The sequence below is a fragment of the Ovis canadensis genome, chromosome 7 (genome assembly GCF_042477335.2).
Source record: "Ovis canadensis isolate MfBH-ARS-UI-01 breed Bighorn chromosome 7, ARS-UI_OviCan_v2, whole genome shotgun sequence".
In the NCBI taxonomy this organism is placed as follows: Eukaryota; Metazoa; Chordata; class Mammalia; order Artiodactyla; family Bovidae; genus Ovis; species Ovis canadensis.
Window position 1 is genome coordinate 86,255,501 of NC_091251.1, and position 18,987 is coordinate 86,274,487.

The 18,987-nt window shown below is 40.3% G+C and overlaps 1 protein-coding gene and 1 long non-coding RNA gene across 7 annotated transcripts in view; one reads left to right on the forward strand and one right to left on the reverse strand.

Annotated features, from left to right (window-relative positions):
- The window catches only part of WDR89 (WD repeat domain 89), a 48,538-nt gene extending 33,205 nt beyond the window's left edge, over window positions 1-15,333 (reverse strand). Inside the window, exon 1 of one of the 6 annotated variants that reach the window (XM_069596800.1) lies at window positions 15,068-15,333. The gene's annotated coding sequence lies outside the window, so the exon portion shown is untranslated. Of the gene's footprint in view, window positions 1-361; window positions 520-14,791 lie in introns of those variants that run through there. The other 5 variants (XM_069596806.1, XM_069596801.2, XM_069596802.1 and 2 more) reach the window with 5 other exon arrangements.
- A 482-nt stretch (window positions 15,334-15,815) lies between these two features.
- Window positions 15,816-17,412, forward strand: LOC138443812 (uncharacterized). The gene is made up of 2 exons (XR_011258310.1): window positions 15,816-15,995; window positions 16,564-17,412. It is a non-coding gene; the product is annotated as an uncharacterized lncRNA (long non-coding RNA).
- Window positions 17,413-18,987: the final 1,575 nt, after the last annotated feature.

Below are 18,987 nucleotides of genomic sequence, written 5' to 3' on the forward strand. Positions count from 1 at the left end.
CCCAGGCAATAATAAATTACTACCTCTATGTGAATTCCTAGCTTTTATCCTCAACGCTGATCTCTCTTCAAAATTCTAATCCTGTTTTTGTAATGTCTGCCTAGACCTCTACCCCTGAAAAGTGAAAGTGAAAGTGAAGTTGCTCAGTCGTGTCCGACTCTGCGACCCCGTGGACTGTAGCCCATCAGGCGAACATGCTGCTAAAACTTGAAATTAAATATACTGAGAAATGTAACTCAAACATATATTCTTCATCTCTGTTAACTGCACAGTCTTCTCAGTCACCAAGACTCAAAATCTCAGAATAACCTTTGACTAAAGGGAGGCCAAGGACAAGATTCCACCAGCTAATAAAGCCTACCTTGAAAATCGCCCTTCACATCCACCTCCTCACTGTTTGTCTTGCCACTGTCTTCCTGTTTTCCATTACCTCTCGTCTGCAACTATAATAACTTCCTCCGTGCCTGATACAGAGCACGACAGGAAACACTTGATTCAACAGCTAACTGACTCCTGAACAAAGATGGCAAGAATGGGAAAATTTCTTACTTCTCACAGGAGAAACAGCATGTAAGCATTTTATTCTTAGATGCCAACTTCATCTTGTAAAAAATATTGACATTCAGTATATCAGAAATAAAAGCAAATATATAATTTCACAAACATTTCTTAAGTTCATAAAACTAAATAACTTTCATAAAGTATGACATACATTCTATTGTTGTTTCACATGGGCTGCAGACATTTGAACATGTGAATTACACAGTGTATTTTATAGCAAGCTGAGACTCAACAACATTTTAATAGGCAAAATATTTTCTCCACAATATAGCTGCTAAAAGAGTTACTACTCTTCCCAAGAATCCTACATTATTTTGAGTTACCTAGATAATACCCATTCTTTAAGATCTAGCTAAAAGTTCACCAGTACTACAAAATCCTTCTTAACTCAACCTAAAGTGTTTCTACTTACTCTGAATGCCAAAATATCAACTGTTACTCATTTAGCAATCACATACTAAATATACTAAAATGTTATTTACCCCTAGTTGTATGTGTTATATATTTATATTTGCTTCTTTCCCCAGTATAAAGTATAAATTTCTTAAGGACAGGAACTATATTTTTCAGTCCTCTAATATCAATCTTTTATCAGCTGGAGACTAACTCTACAGCATGCCTCAGGAAATCCTACTTCCCATGAGAGGTGAGTAAAAATACAAGCACATACGAAACACACTCAAGAGAGGCAGACGAGGTCGCAAAGATAAGGAACTACCCACAGATGTAAAACAATGATAGCCAAAGACGGGAAACACACACACACAGACCAACCTTTAGAAGCAGCTATCCCCTTTCTAGAGAAATTAAATAGTAATAATCTTATCAATAATGATTAAACAACAACAACAACAACAACAACAACAACAACAACCCATAACCACAGTTTTGAGGTCAATTCACTTGACCTCCTAGAAAGCACCATGAAAGCACAACTGAAGAATGGGCTAGGATTTAGGAACAACACCCTATATGTAGAAAGTATTTAGCAAACAAACACCTGATGATTTGAATGTAATTTAATAACTAGTCCTACACACCCAAATTTGGAGCAAAAATGTTCAAAATGCAACTCTTCCTTCACAAAAGATGTTACAGGATCAAAAAAATTCAAAATTCCAGTGTAGAGCACTAAATACTACTTGGTTTGCTCATATGATATAAACATGTTTTTGATGCCAAAAAAATACATCCAAATTATAATCTTTCAAAATTTTAAAAAATAAACTGATGATTCACAAATTGCATCCTTCCTATTTTTAGAATGGCTCAGGGTATTTATGTGATTTTCAAGCTCCTTTCTTAGTTCCTAAGAAATAACTTCAGTTCGACTTTATAATTGCAGGGCAGGGTGGGGGAGGGTAAGTTTAGAAAGAATAAAATAGCTCTGCAAAAATAATTCAGTGCTACATGAAATACAAATTAACGATAGGCTAATGAAGTCAAATGTTTTAAAATAAACTAACTATGAAAAATTCCGTTTCGATATCTATTCTCCTTTCTTGAAAACAGATGCCTGTCATGCATGCCGCAGGACTGACGGATTCATGGAGAAAGAGAAGCAGTCTGACAGAGTTAGAACCAAGATAAAAATATTCTAACAAGCAGCCAAGAGTTGGAAACACAATGAAAAATGAAGGAACATGTCTCTTGGATGTACCTAGTCATTATGTGTGAGCAAAAAGGTGTTAACCGTAGAAAAGGAGACACTCTTTTCATGGGAAAACATCTGCACTAGAAGTGAGGGCCCTTACTTTTTTCTTTTTGCATGTGACCCTCAGTAAATCACAGATTCGGTCTGAATCTTAGTTTCCTTACATTTCTACTTACTGTGTTTCCCAATTTTTCTTTATACATCAGTGACAATAACAGTAACTAAGGATAGACTGAACCGATGCTATAATCCAGGCACTGTTCTAAATGCCTTATATGAGTATCTCATTTACCCTCCCAGACAACCCTACAATGTAGATACACTTACTTTCCCTATTTTATAATTAGGAAGTAAAGCTTGAAAGGGTAGGTGACATGCCAAAGGTCACTCAGCTCACAAATGTAGAACAGGGATTGGAACTCAAATCTGGCTTCAGAGTCCACAGTCTTAAATACTTCCTTATACTACCTCTCAAATGATATAAAGAACATATTTCACAAAGCATTTTAAAATGGCCATTCAGGATTTCCCTGGTAGTCCAGTGGCTAAGACTCTGTGCTCCCAATGCAGGGGCCCAGATTTGATCCCTGGTCAGGGAACTGGATCCCACATGCTGCAACTAAAAGATTTTGTATGCTGCAATGAAGACTCAGCGTAGCCAAATTAAAAATAAATAGTTTAATATAAACTGGTGCTATTATAATTCTTACTGGCACTAACAAAAATGAATTCATACAACCAAATGACATACAGTTAAAATATTTAAAGCATATATATGTGGAAAGTCTTCATACTAAGGAAGTTTTTAAAAAGATGGTGGCAATATCAATGATGTGAAATCCAGTGCCAATTTTAGATGCCTAGCTGTGCAAATTTCCAAGTATTTATAGGCTTAAAGAAAGATTTAAAATAATGTCAGGTACAAGATATAATTTAAAATATAAGCCATCATCTAGAGCTTCTTCTCTTCTTGCTATTATTTCACATTAATACTTGATGAATGATATATGAATAAAATCCTCAAGGAAGGAATTTACTTAATAGTGTGTGTCAGCCAATATAGTATACTAATGCATATATATGGAATTTAGAAAGATGGTAACGATAACCCTATATGCAAGACAGCAAAAGAGACACAGATGTATAGGACAGTCTTTTGGACTCTGTGGGAGAAGGTGAGCGTGGGATGATTTGAGAGAATAGCCTTGAAACATGTATATTATCATATGTGAAACAGATCGCCAGTCCAGGTTCAATGCATGAGACAGGGTGCTCAGGGCTGGTGCACTGGGATGACCCTGAGGGATGGGATGGGGAGGGACGTGGGAGGGGGGTTCAAGATGGGGAACACATGTATATCCATGGCTGATTCATGTCAATGTATGGCAAAACCACTACAATATTGTAATTAGCCTCTAATTAAACTAAGTAAATTAAAAAAAACAGTGTGTGTCAGGCACTGTTTCAAGCACTTCACAAATATTTACTCATTTAACTCTCCTAACAGCCTACAAAGTAGTTATAATTGGAGCCAGTATTCAACTTAGGTAGTTTGGTTTAAGAATCTGTGCTCTTAACCTCACTAGCTCTGTTGAAATTTAAGAAATGGTGTTATTTGCAGATGACATGATACTATATGTAAACAACCCTAACGATGCCACCAGAAAACTAGAGCTAATCAATGAATACAGTAAAGTCACAAGATATAAATATAATACACAGAAATCCTTTGCATTCCTATACACTAACAATGAAAAATCAGAAAGAGAAATTAAGGAAACAATCCCATTCACCAGTGCAACAGAAAGAATACTTAGGAATAAACCTACCCAAAGAGACAAAAGACATGTATGCAGAAAACTATAAGACAGTGTTGAAAGAAATAAAAGATGACACAAACAGATGGAGAGATATACCATGTTCTTGGACTGGAAGAATCAATATTGTCAAAATGACTATACTACTCAAATCAACCTACAGATTCAATACAATCCTTGTCAAACTACCAAAGGAATTTTTCACAGAACTAGAACAAACAATTTCACAGTTTGTACGTAAACACAAAACACCCCAGAGAGCCAAAGCAATCTTGAGAAAGAAAAATGGGGCTGGAGGACTCAAACTTCCTGACTTCAGACTATATTACAAAGCTATAGTCATCAAGACAGTATGGTATTGGGACAAAAACAGAAACATAGACCCAAATATAGACCAATGGAACAAGATAGAAAGCCCAGAGATAACCCACACACCTATGGGCACCCTGTCTTTGACAAAGGAGGCAAGAAAATACAATGGAGAAAAGATAGCCTCTTCAGTAAGTGGTCCTAGGAAAACTGGACAACTACATGTAAAAGAATGAAACTAGAACACTTCCGAACACCATACACAAAAATAAACTCAAAATGGATTAGACTTAGATGTAAAACCAGAAACAATAAAGCTCTTAGAGAAAAACATAGGCAGTACACTCTGACATAAATCACAGCAAGATCCTCTTTGCCTCACCTTCTACAATAATTCTGCTTTATTGACTATGCCAAAGCCTTTGACTGTGTGGATCACAATCAACTGTGGAAAATTCTGAAAGAGATGGGAATACCAGACCACCTGACCTGTCTCTTGGGAAACCAGTATGCAGGTCAGGAAGCAACAGTTAGAACTTGACATGGAACAACAGACTGGTTCCAAACAGGAAAAGGAGTATGTCAATGCTGTATATCGTCACCCTGCTTATTTAACTTAAATGCAGAGTACATCATGAGAAACACTGGGTTGGAAGAAGCATAAGCTGTAATCAAGACTGCCAGGAGAAATATCAATAGCCTCAGTTATGCAGATGACACCACCCTTATGGCAGAAAGTGAAGAAGAACTAAAGAGCCTCTTGATGAAAGTGAAAGAGGAGAGTGAAAAAGTTGGCTTAAAGTTCAACATTCAGAAAACTAAGATCTTGACATCCAGTCCCATCTCTTCATGGCAAATAGATGGAGAAACAGTGGCTGACTTTATTTTTCTGGGCTCCAAAATCATTGCAGATGGTGATGGCTGCTGCTGCAGTTGCTGCTAAGTCTCTTCAGTTGTGTCCGACTCTGTGCGACCCCATAGACGGTAGCCCACCAGACTCCCCCATCCCTGGGATTCTCCAGGCAAGAACACTGGAGTGGGTTGCTATTTCCTTCTCCAATGCATGAAAATGAAAAGTGAAAGTGAAGTCATTCAGTTGTGTCTGACTCTTAGCGACCCCATGGACTGAAGCCTACCAGGCTCCTCCGTCCATGGGATTTTCCAGGCAAGAGTACTGGAGTGGGGTGTCATCACCTTCCGGCAGATGGTGATTGCATCCATGAAATTAAAAGATGCTTACTCCTTGGAAGGAAAGTTATGACCAATCTAGACAGCATATTAAAAAGCAGAGACATTACTTTGTCAACAAAGATCTGTCTAGTCAAGGCTATGGTTTTTCCAGTGGTCATGTATGGATGTGAGAAATGGATTATTAAGAAAGCTGAGCGCTGAAGAATGGATGCTTTTGAACTGTGGTGTTGGAGAAGACTCTTGAGAGTCCCTTGGACTGCAAGGAGATCCAAACAGTCCATCCTAAAGGAGATCAGCCCTGTGTGTTCATTGGAGGGACTGATGGTGAAGCTGAAACTCCAACACTTTGGCCACCTGATGCAAAGCGCTGACTCATTTGAAAAGACCCTAATGCTGGGAAAGACTGAGGGCAGGAGGAGAACGGGATGACAGAGGATGAGAAGGTTGGATGGCATCACCAACTCAATGGACATGGGTCTGGGTGAACTCCGGGAGTTGGGGATGGACAGGGAAGCCTGGCATGCTGAGGTTCATGAGGTCGCAAAGAGTCGGATACAACTGAGGGATTGAACTGAACTGAATTACAATAATGGAAATAAAAAATAAAGAAATGAAACCTAACTAAACTTGAAAGCATTTGCACAGCAAAGGAAACAATAAACAAAATTAAAAGACAACCTTCAGAATGGGAGAAAATAATTGCGAGTGAAACAACTGACAAAGGATTAATCTCCAAAATACATAAGCAGCTCATACAGCTCAATATCAGAAAAATTAACAGCCCAATCAAAAAATGAGCAGAAGACCTACACAGACATTTCTCCAAAGAGACATACAGATGGCCAAAAAAACATGAAAAGATGCTCAACATCACTATTCAGTTCAGTTCAGTTGCTCAGTCGTGTCCGACTCTTTGTGACCCCATGAATCGCAGCATGCCAGGCCTCCCTGTTCATCACCAACTCCCAGAGTTTACTCAAACTCATATCCATCGAGTTGGTGATGCCATCCAACCATCTCATCCTCTGTTGTCCCCTTCTCCTCCTGCCCCCAATCCCTCCCTGCATCAGAGTCTTTTCCAATGAGTTGACTCTTCGCACGAGGTGGCCAAAGTATTGGAATTTCAGCTTTAGCATCAGTCCTTCCAGTGAACGCCCAGGACTGATCTCCTTTAGAATGGACTGGTTGGATCTCCTCGTGGTCCAAGGGACTCTCAAGAGTCTTCATGAGCAGAAGACCTAAACAGACGTTTCTCCAAAGAGACATACAGATGGCCAATAAAACATGAAAAGATGCTCAACATCACTATTAGAGAAATGCAAATCAAAACTACAATGAGGTATCACCTCACACCAGTCAGAATGACCATCATCAAAAAATCTACAAAGAATAAATGCTGGAGAAGATGTGGAGAAAAGGAAACTCTCTTGCACTGTTGGCAGGAATGTAGATCGATACAGTCACTATGCAGAACAGTATGGAGAGTCCTTAAAAAACTAGGAACAGAACTACACATGTGCATACGTGCTCAGTCGTGTCCAATGCTATGCCACCCCATCAACTGCAGCCCACCAGCCCCCTCTGTCCATGGAATTTTCCAGGAAAGAATACTGGAGTAGGTTCTCACTTCCTTCTCTAGGGGATCTTTCCTGCCCAGGAAAAGAGTCTCTTGAGTCTCCTGCACTGAAGGTGGATTCTTTAACAACTGCATCACCTGAGAAGCCCCAAACTACCATATGACCCACTGATCCCACTACTGGGCATACACCCTGAGAAAATCATAATTGAAAAACATACATGTACCCCAACGTTCATGGCAGCACTATTTACAATAGCTAGGACATGGAAGCAAACTAGATGTTCATCAAAGGGTGAATGGATAAAGAAGTTGTGGTACATATATAAATGGAATATTATTCAGCCATAAAAAGGAACACATGTGAGTCAGTTCTAGTGAGGTAGATGAACCTAGAGCTTGTTATACAGAGTAAAGTAAGTCAGAAAGAGAAAAAAAATATTGTATATTAACTCATATACATAGAATCTACAAAAATGGTATTGATGAACCTATTTGCAGTGAAGGAACGGTGATGCAGATGTAGAAAGTGGACTTGTGGACACAGTGTGGGAAGGAGAGGGTGGAATGAATGGAGAATGTTAACATCAACATACACAGAGGACCATATGTGAAAGATAGCTGGTGAGAAGCTGCTATGTAATACAGAGAGCCCAGCCTGCTGCTCAGTGATGACCTACAGAGGTGGGATGGGGGTGGGCAGGAGGGAGGCTCAAGGAGGAGGTGATATATATATATAGTTATGGCTATATTGCATTGTTGTATGGCAACACAACATTGTAAAGCAATTTTCCTCCAATTAAACAATAATAAAAAAGAAATAGTGACACTCTTTTTTAAAGAAGCCAATAAGAAGTAATAATGATCAGAATGAACGTCCACAGAGAGAATGGCACCATCACTTACCTCAGTATATATACCAATACAAAGGACCATGTAAAAGAAATATATTAACTGATATGAGAAACTAATCTACTACCAGAGAAACAATTTTAACTATAATGGCACAGAGGTTGCTCTTAGTTTTCCCACGAAATTCTACTGTTAGCAAAACAATGAAATTTGGAGACAAATATTAACTAACACTAATATTAACTTAAAAGACTTGACAGACAGCATTTTTATTGTATTTTGGTCCAGTCAACTTATGAAACAGCAAAATTTCAAAAATCACATGAACTAGTGGAGTTCCCAATAGAATCAGTGTTATATTTGAACTCTTTCAAGGCACTACCGATACTTAATATAACCTATTCTATGAAAGAACCACATTTTTCTAAGGACTACAGTATTTGTCATTTCATCTACTTCTCAAAACCCTGAAATAGGACAAATACTATTATCCTTATTTTAATAAGTAAACGGAAGCTCAGAGAAGTTAAACAGTTAACATGGTCTAGATAGATCTGACTCCAAGTGCTTCTTTTATCACATTTTGCTGCCAAAATTTTAAGCTTTATACTTTTCAAGTTGCTTTATAGCCAAGAAAAGTTGGAAAATGTACAGTAGAAAACATAATGAAGTTTTATGGTCTATTTGCTAAAAATCTCATTATTGTATGATGTACAAGTTATCTAACTGAAATGATGAACTAGTTAATTCAGCTAAAATAAACTTGGAACCCAAGAAAAATCTGCATTTAAAGCTAAGCGAGGATTTCCTTGGTGACCTAGTGGTTAAGACTCTACACTTCTAATGCAGGGGAACTAAGATCTCATATACTGCGTGGCATGGCCACAAAATAAAAAATAAAATAAAGCCAAATAAATCCAATTTTAAATGCATAAATGTGAAATAATGTAACTCTACAATAATACTATCTTCTAGGATTAAAAAAAAATAACACTTCTATCATTCATCTCAATCACTTAAATGTTAGCTTCCCAGAGATCAGTTTCAAAGACAGTTTCAAAAATATTCATTCCTCTATATTTATTTCATATGAATTACTATAGGGCAAAGAAACAGAAGACTAGTGAACCAAAGAGAAACATTTAGTAAGTGAAATATGTTGCATGCGTGCTAAGTTGCATCATTCATTTCTGACTCTGTGCGACCCTACGGACAGCAGCCCACCGGGCTCCTCTGTCCACGGGATACTCTAGGCAAGAATACTGGAGTGGGCTGCCATTTCCTTCTCCCAAGTGAAATACCTTAGGTTTGGATTTTTTTTTTAATTCAAACTACTGGGAGATTAAAAAAAAAAAAAGTTAAAATTACCAAGAAAATACCCAATAAACTGTACCTTAAGTGTAAAAAAATATATTAGAGTCTAAGACTGTGTACTATACCCTCACAGTCCTAAGTTAGGAAGCAGACCACTCACACTGGACTTGCGAAGAAGGTAGCCTAAAACTAATTTTGTAATCAGTAGCATGACATGCATTTTAAGGAATAAAAGCACGGAAGAAGACGAAAAATAACTTTTTGGAATAAGTTATTTGTGGAAAACTACTGCAGAATTTTTTCTTCATGCCTACTTTTATGAGAGTAGCTCAGACCTTGACCTGGTACCCTGCTAACTGTTGATACAAGAGCCATCCCTAGAAAGGTCCAAGAGACTGTGGCTGGATACCTGCTCAAACAGAACAAGGATAAATGGCTGTACTGCAATGCATTATTTTCAGGGCAAAGGATGTGAGGGTTTTTCCTATGGAGTTGATGATGGCACAGGAAGGGAGCCAACTTAAAAAGGACTTGGGCTTCCCTGGTGGCTCAGATGGTAACGAATATGCCTGCAATGCAGGAGACAGAGTTTCGATCCCTCGGTCAGGAAGATCCCTTGAAGAAGGGAATGGGTGTTGGTGATGGACAGGGAAGCCTGGTATGCTATAGACCCTGAGGTCCATGACTGAGCAACTAAACTGAACTGAACTGAGTTCTTTCATATATTATCTTATTTCAATATATATATACTTGGATGGTAACACACTCATCAGATTCTGTCTCTTGAGAATTATTAATTCCAACCAGACATAAGAGCAACAGATTGTTACCTTCTGAAGATACGAGTAAAAACTGAAGTCATCAGAGTTACTGTCTCCTTGCTGGGGGGACTGGAGGGTATTAATAATGAGGGACTATCAGTCCAGGTCTCCATGAAGACTCACGCATATTCTAGCCTTAGGGAGAATGAGACTGAGTCTTTGCTGACTTCCTTATAATACATCTCCATCTTCTGAGGTCATGCTTCTTAAACTAGGGGACACACCTATGACTACAGTAAACTGGCTATTATAAGAAGTTACAAAATAAACTATATTCTCCCTAGAATAGCAAGATTATGATATGGCAACAGTTCAAAACAGTATCAAACACAAATATTATGAAACTGAATGCAAAACTCACATTGACTTTTACAGCAGATTAGAATTCAAAGAAATTTCACTTTTCTAAGGGATTAATTCAGGCTTTGTATTCACATTATCACAGGAATACTCATTTACCTCTTCTATTCCACAGTAGAAAAGCTGAAGCACTTTTCACAGCAATCCAGAGGTCACTTAATATTTTTTCTTTCAGCTCATCCTACTAGTCTTTACACTGCACTAGTATAAAACCTACTTTACCCTTCTTTATACCCTTTGTGGCAAGCAAAATAATGCACCCCCAGAACATCCTTTCTCTAATTCCTGGAACCTATGAATGTTTCCTTACAAGTTAAAGGGATTTTGTAATTAAACTAAGGATCTTGAGATTGACAGATTACTCTGAATTCTCTAGGTGGATTATCTGCCTACAAGACCTTCTAGAACTAACACCCCAAAGAGATGTCCAGTTCAGTCGCTCAGTTGTGTCGACACTTTGCGACCCTATGAATCGGAGCATGCCAGGCCTCCCTGTCCATCACCAACTCCTGGAGTTCACCCAAACTCATGTGCATCAAGTTGGTGATGCCATCCAGCCATCTCATCCTCTGTCGTCCCCTTCTCCTCCTGCCCCCAATCCCTCCCAACATCAGGGTCTTTTCCAATGAGCCAACTCTGCATGAGGTGGCCAAAGTATCAGAGTTTCAGCTTCAACATCAGTCCTTCCAATGAACGCCCAGGACTGATCCCCTTTAGAATGGACTGGTTGGATCTCCTTGCAGTTCAAGGGACCCTCAAGAGTCTTCTCCAACACCACAGTTCAAAAGCATCAATTCTTCGGTGCTCAGCTTTCTTCACAGTCTAACTCTCACATCCATACATGACCACTGGAAAAACCATAGCCTTGACTAGATGGACCTTTGTTGACTAATCATAGGGGACTGGAATGCAAAAGTAGGAAGTCAAGACATACCTGGAATAACGGCAAATTTGGCCTTGGAGTACAAAATGAAGCACGGCAAAGGCTAACAGAATTTTGCCAAGAGAATGCACTGGTCATAGCAAACACCCTCTTCAAACAACACAAGAGAAGACACTGCACATGGACATTATCAGATGGTCAATACTGAAATCAGATTGATTATATTCTTTGTAGCCAAAGATGGAGAGGCTCTATACAGTCAGCAAAAATAAGACCAGGAGCTGACTGTGGCTCAGATCATGAACTCCTCATTGCAAAATTCAGACTTAAATTGAAGAAAGTGGGAAACCACTAGACCATTCAGGTATGAGCTAAATCAAATCCCTTACGATTATACAGTGGAAGTGACAAATAAATTCGAGGGATTAGATCTGAGAGAGTACCTGAAGAACTATGGAGGTTCGTGACATTGTACAGGAGGCAGTGATCAAGACCATTCCCAACAAAAAGAAATGCAAAAAGGCAAAATGGTTGTCTGAGGAGGCCTTACAAATAGCTGGGAAAAGAAGAGAAGCTAAAGGCAAAGGAGAAAAGGAAAGATATACCCATTTGAATGCAGAGTTCCAAAGAATAGCAAGGAGAGATAAGAAAAGCTTCCACAGTGATCAATGCAAAGAAATAGAGGAAAACCATAGAACAGGAAATTCTAGAGATCTCTTCAAGAAAGTTAGAGATACCAAGGGAACATTTTATGCAAAGATGGGCACAATAAAGGACAAAAATGCTATGGACCTAACAGAAGCAGAAGATATTAAGAAGAGGTGGCAGCAACACACAGAACAACTATACAAAAACGATCTTCATGACCCAGATAACCATGATGCTGTGATCACTCACCTAGAGCCAGACATCACAGAATACAAAGTCAAGTGGGCCTTAAGAAGCATCACTACGAACAAAGCTAGTAGAGGTGATGGAATTCCAGTTGAGCTATTTCAAATCCTGAAAGATGATGCTGTGAAAGTGCTGCACTCAATATGCCAGCAAATTTGGAAAACTCAGCAGTGGTCTGGACTGGAAAAGGTCAGTTTTCATTCCAATCCCAAAGAAAGGCAATGCCAAAGAATATTCAAACTACCACACAACTGCACTCACATAATAGTGAAGGAATGCTCAAAATTCTCCGAGCCAGGTTTCAACTGTACGTGAACCGTGAACTTCCTTCCTCTATTTCTGCTTTATTGAATATGCCAAAGTCTTTGATTGTGTAGATCACAACAAACTGTGGAAAATTCTGAAAGAGATGGGAATACGAGACAACCTGACCTGCCTCTTGAGAAATCTAGGTCAAGAAGCAACAGTTAGAACTGGACATGGAACAACAGACTGGTTCCAAACTGGGAAAGAAGTACATCAAGGCTGTACATTGTCACTCTGCTTATTTAACTTATATGCAGAGTAGTACTTATATGCAGATTATATCATGTGAAATGCTGGGCTGAATGAAGCATAAGCTGCCATCAAGATTGCCGGGGGAAACATCAATAACCTCAGATACACAGATGACACCACCCTTACGGCAGAAAGCAAAGAACTAAAGAGCCTCAATGAAAGTGAAAGAGGAGAGTGAAAAAGTTGGCTTAAAACTCAACATCCAAAAAACTAAGATCATGGCATCCGGTCCCATCACTTCATGGCAAATAGATGGGGAAACAATGGAAACAGTGAGAGACTTTATTTTGGGGGGCTCCAAAATCACTGCAGATGGTGACTGCAGCCACGAAATTAAAAGACACTTGCTCCTTGGAAGAAAAGCTATGACCAACCTAGACAGCATATTAAAAAGCAGAGACATTACTTTGCCAACAAAGGTCCATGTAGTCAAGGCTATGGTTTTTCCAGTAGTCATGTATGGATGTAAGAGTTGGACTATAAAGAAAGCTGAGTGCCGAGGAATTGACGCTTTTGAACTGTGTTGCTGGAAAGACTTTTGAGAGTCCCTTAGACTACAAGGAGATCCAATCAGTCCATCCTAAAGGAAATAAGTCCTGAATATTCACTGGAAGGACTGATGCTGAAACTCCAATACTTTGGCTACTTGATGTGAAGAACTTTTTCCTTGGAAAAGACCTTGATGCTGGGCAACAATGAAGATGGGAGGAGAAGGGGACGACAGAGGATGAGATGGTTGGATGGCATCACTGATTCGCTGGACATGAGTTTGAGCAAGTTCTAGGAGCTGGTAATGGACAGGGAAGCCTGGCATGCTCCAGTCCATGGGGTTGCAAACAGTTTGACATGACTGAGTGACTGAACTGACTGATCTAGGTGGGACCTATTTGTAAACACAAATGGCCCATTAAGAGGAAGGCAGAGGGTGCCAGAGATTTCAGAGATGTGCTTTTGAAATATAGGAGCTACAAGTCAAGGAATATAAGTGGCTACTAGAAGCTGAAAAAAAGCAAAGAAATGGGACTTCCTCTCAGAGTCTCCAGAAGTAATCAGAACTCAGAAAAGCAGTTAAATGAGCTGAACTATTTTTGCTTTATGCTGTCTACAGCAGTGCAAGATAAGAATACAAACCAGACAAGTACCATTTCTGCATTAATAGGGAATAAGATCCTGAACCCTGGATAAGCAGCTAAGTGGGCTACATAGGCTTAAGAGGTATTTCAACTCAAGTGGTAATAGGCTGCATGTTATCCACTGTATTGTGTGTGTGTATAATATTTTAAGTATATTATATATTGTATATTAAAGGTAGTCTAGCTTCTACGGGAAAGAAACTGAAAATCAGAGAGTCCTATGTAGTTACCATCAATAATTTATATTCATTATCTCATTTGATCCTCACAACTCTAGGAAGCAGTCAAATCTGGTACTGAATTCAATTCTGCAGTGGAAAAAGCAGCAGCGTGAGAGGGTGACTTGCCCAGTTAAAGGTTAGTAAATGGCTCCTACTCCGATGTCTTTCTACTAGATTATTTTACCTCGAAAACAGCAATCGATCTACGTCTAGGTATGTTGTATTAACTTCTAAAATAACTTCAAGTTAGAAAAGAAAACAAGGCCAACATTTTACAAGCAATACCATAATTTAATTTTACGTGCATAGAAACCGAATATCACACGCAAGTGGTTAGAAAGACGCTGAAGAGAACACGTAGACTAGTAATGTGTTTCTCCGCATGAAAATGAGTATCTACCCTTCTAGGTGTTGCTGTGTGGATTAAATGACATAATACACGTAAAGTGCTTATCAGAGTAGCTAGTCTCACAGTTCGTACTACATACTCCAGGACGTCTCTTCCCAGAGGAGAATCTGCTTTTCTGATCCCGAAAATTAACCAACCCAGGAGGTGGGTAGGAAAGAATGCGAGGGGAGGGAGTGCGGGTAGCGGAAAAATAGGTCCCAGCTACCTCTCCTTGAACACTTGACCAACAGGCGCTTACTTTTTACCCAAACAGGACGGCTTCGGCGACACCAACCGAACCCTCAGAAGATCGGCGGAGCAGTGACAGCACGGGTATGACCCAGGGGCTCGGATCACTGCACCAGAAGTCCCAACACGTGGCTCCCTCCTCTCACCGCCTCCCCTAATTTCCTTCTGCCCCTAGTGCTACAGGCTCAGCGACTTCGGTTTTTTAGAGTCAGCTGGCACTGTCGCCGACCGTCAAGACAGCTGCCCATCCCAAGAACGTTACCCACCCAAAGCCTGAAAAATATACCTGACCAGGAAGCCCACGACTGGTGCGAGAACGAACTCGAGCACAGACTCGTAGCCTAGCCGACGACCGGAACTCCACCCTCCATCTCTCTGATTGGGTAAACGTGCAAAGGAGCTCGCAGAGGATTGGTCAACAGCAGAGAGGCGGGCCACTTCCCAGGGGCGGGGAAAGAGGTGGGGCGGGGAGGCTCACCTCCTCAGAGAAACGTTGGGAGTTGGCCTCTTTCCGGATTGGAAGAACGCTAGACATCTGCGCAGACGTAGACCCAGCTTCCGTATAGGGACTGGCAACATCGCCCTTTACGTTACGGAAGTACGTTACGTTAACGGAAGTTTTAATAACTCATTGGTTGTAACGAAGACGTATGTCTCCTGGCAGCGTGTCCAAGAAAGGGCAAGAAGAAAGCGAGTTCCGCCTCTTCCTTGGGCGACTGGGTCCTTCCGTTGACAGAAGGCGACGTGAGTTCCTTTCAGCGTTTAGACGCTAGAACTGCCACCGAGCCAGACTCGGGTAGACAGTTGGTACGTTGACCATTAAGTTTCTGCGGGTGAGAAATACTTAGTACTTCGAATCGGGCCCTGAAACACCCATATACACTCAGAACTTTTAAATAATGACTTCAGTATTGGAACGCAGAGGAGTCTGGCCTTTTCGCGGTCTTTGACTTGGCTGTGTCATTGGCTGAAAAAGTTATCAGTTTGAACGTAGCTCCGCGTCCACCCCAGGCAATCCTGGGATTTGTGGTCCTGGGGGCAAGTGTCCCATAGCTTTGAATGTGATTGTTGTTGCTACTTCTTCCATGTTAACAACCTCTGATAGTTACTGTGGTTTTCTTGTTTTCCGTTGTGCTTTCTTATCCTTTCGCTTATCAGCAGTATTAAAGCCAAAGGACACTTAGGAAAACTAGAAGGTCTTCATGTATGTAAAGGTAAATACTAGTATTTAAAACATTTTACTACTGTGCCTCTGCTGATGCTGCTTAGTTGTTTCAGTCGTGTCTGACTCTTTGCGACCCTATGGACTGTAACCCTCTATCCATGGGATTCTCCAGGCAAGAATACTGGAGTGGGTTGCCGTGCCCTCCTCCTCCAGGGATCGAACCCGGGTCTCCTGTATTGCAGGATGATTCTTTACCACTGAGCCACCAGCGAAGCCCTCTGCTAGATGTTCGTGATTAACATACAAAGTGGATAGTAAAAGTCTTGGTTTTTTTGCTTTTACAGCAAAATGGTATTTGATTTTCATGTTCGTGTTCACTCGACAATATTTGAAAAATGCTTTAAACTTGACAGTTATATATACTGTTTCGTCTGTTTACGTAAATCAAGTGTTATGATAAAAGCAGAACTGGCTACTGTGTTGATAAGAAAATAATGCTGTAGTTAAAATGTCAAACATGACCAGTTTCAGGAGGCACACACACACTGTATATTATTCAATGTTGTATTATGAAGTCCGTTTTCAATCTTATTGGAAACATGCTGGTTTGATTTTAGGACTTCCCTGGTGGCTCAGATGGTAGAGCATCTGTCTACAATGTGGGAGACCCTGGTTCAATTCCTGGGTCGGGAAGATCCTCTGGGAAAGGAAATGGCAACCTACTCCAGTACTCTTGCCTGGAAAATCCCATGGATGGAGGAGCGTGGTAGGGCTACAGTCCATGCGGTAACAAAGAGTCGAACACGACTGAGTGACTTCACTTCACTTCCTTGGTTTTATTGAATCATGAACTCCTTTCACTTCTGTAAGCACATTTAGTAATATTTCATTGCTTTGTGTTTAGCAAAAGTGAAAATCTATAAACACCGAAAGTTTTTCTGAGTGACCCTTTACAACTTTTTTTTTCTATTTAATATGTAATACAAACATTCATATGTGTAAGAAAAAACAGAGCTTGTTGCTGGACAAAAAATTAAGTACAATTTAGAGGATTTAAGCCAAGCAGAAACTGCATTTATGACTGATGCTTGCAGTAATTGCTTTTACAGTTTTTTGTAATTTTTTGTTTCTTGTAAATGATGACAGAAGGTCTCAGGTTTTCTTTGTAAATGAAACATGAGAAACATAAGTGTTCTTTTTTTTAATATATAATTCTCTGTACATAAAGAGCCAAACAGAGTGTAACCACCACTATATTTCTCCTTTAAATATTTGATATGATGTACTCAGTGAAATATATTGGTATGAAAATTACCATCAGAAAAATGTAAATTTGTTAGTTTTAATGCTTTCCTTTAACTAACATTTTGAAAATATTTTTCCTTTTGCCCCCTATTTTAAATCAGTGATCCATTTGGAATATTCATTAAATTTGTATTACTAAGAATAAAAATTGCAGATATGAAGACTGCTACTATGATTAGCATGGTTCAGCAGAGTGACAAATCAACTGAATAACTGAATCCTGGGCCCATTTGGCTGATCTGTATTAACTGTTCTAAGTTCACTCTTTTTGAGTATTTCGGAAGCACTCAAAGTATTCCATTTAAAGAGAAATATCTCGAATAGTTTTGTTTTTTTTTAACTGAGAATTTAAAAATAGAAATTGCAGCAGTCACCACTACTTCCCTTTAACCCAAGAATCATCTTTGTACACCATCTGTTGGGAAATAGTTTTAAGAAATGACCTCAAAGTGAGAGAAATGCAAGATGACTTTTGAGATACAGGAAACGAATATTACAATCCCTGCTTGTGTTTACTTTTTGAAACTATTTATTTACTTGTTTATTTATTTGGCTGCCCCGGGTCTTAGTCATGACAGGAGGGGCCTTTTAGTTGTAGCACACGGGATCTATTGCCCTGACCAGGTCAGACTGGGCCCCCTGCATCAGGAGTGTGGAGTCCCAGCCACTGGACCACCAGGGAAAGTTCCTGTGTTTACTTTTTAATATCAACACTTTTTAAAAAAATCTTTTTTGTTTTTTGCTTTTTTCCTTTTTTCAAACCCTTGTGTCCAGAACTGACTTTCAATAGATCATAGCAAGGGAGCTGCTCTGCTGCCTATGAAACCCCAACCCAGAAGCAGGTCATCTACCAATGGTTTAGCACCAGGTTCCCCGCAAACCTGTGGTGGTGACAGGCGAGAGGGCAGCTGCCTTTCTGACTGTGGCCCTTGTCTTAGGATGAAAGGCTTTCTGCACCAGACCCGGTCCTAATACATGACCTGGTCCCAGCATGCAGCAGGGCACGCCATGCTGTGCACAGAGGGACATGGGTGGCAGGCCGCTGGCAGGGATGGCAGGGCACTGGCTGAGGATTCCCAGCGCTGCCATATTGTTCTGCCTGGATGGGATTCTGACTTGGAGGCATTCAGTCATAATCCCACAGATGGTAGCTTTGACCCATTTACTCCTCAGCCAAGCACATACACCGAATGTCTGAACCCGCAGTTCCTCTCCTACTGAGCAGGATTATCATGGCAACAACACATTAGTAGGGTAAAACTAATCTGTCTCACCACAGTCTAGTTCCAGCTCACGTTCCCAATTAGTGGGTGAACACCCCAACGCTTGGGGAATTCTGCTTCAAAATGATAGAAAGAGCCGACATCAAAGGATCAAAAAGCAATGTCACTATGAACATTTGGCCACCACAAGCCAATTATCCCTGTGGTAACTTTTCTGACACTTCCTGCTTAAAACCCCAAAGGTCAGAAGGATCGTGAGGATCCGCTTTCACGGTCTGTATTTGTACTAAAAATCAAGATCAAGTGAGCTTTTGCCCTTCTGTTCCATGGGAGGTTTCTGTTCTCTCTGAGCTCGCCTTAGGACACCATTTGCAGGTGTACGGCCTCAGTCAAACTCCCCACCTGGCACTGGCCCCGGTGGGGCACTTGGCACCAGAAATGAGAGCCTGTTAGGGCTTGCAACTGCCACACACTCCGCTCTCCCCACCCCTGCGCCTCACTCGGTCAGTGAAA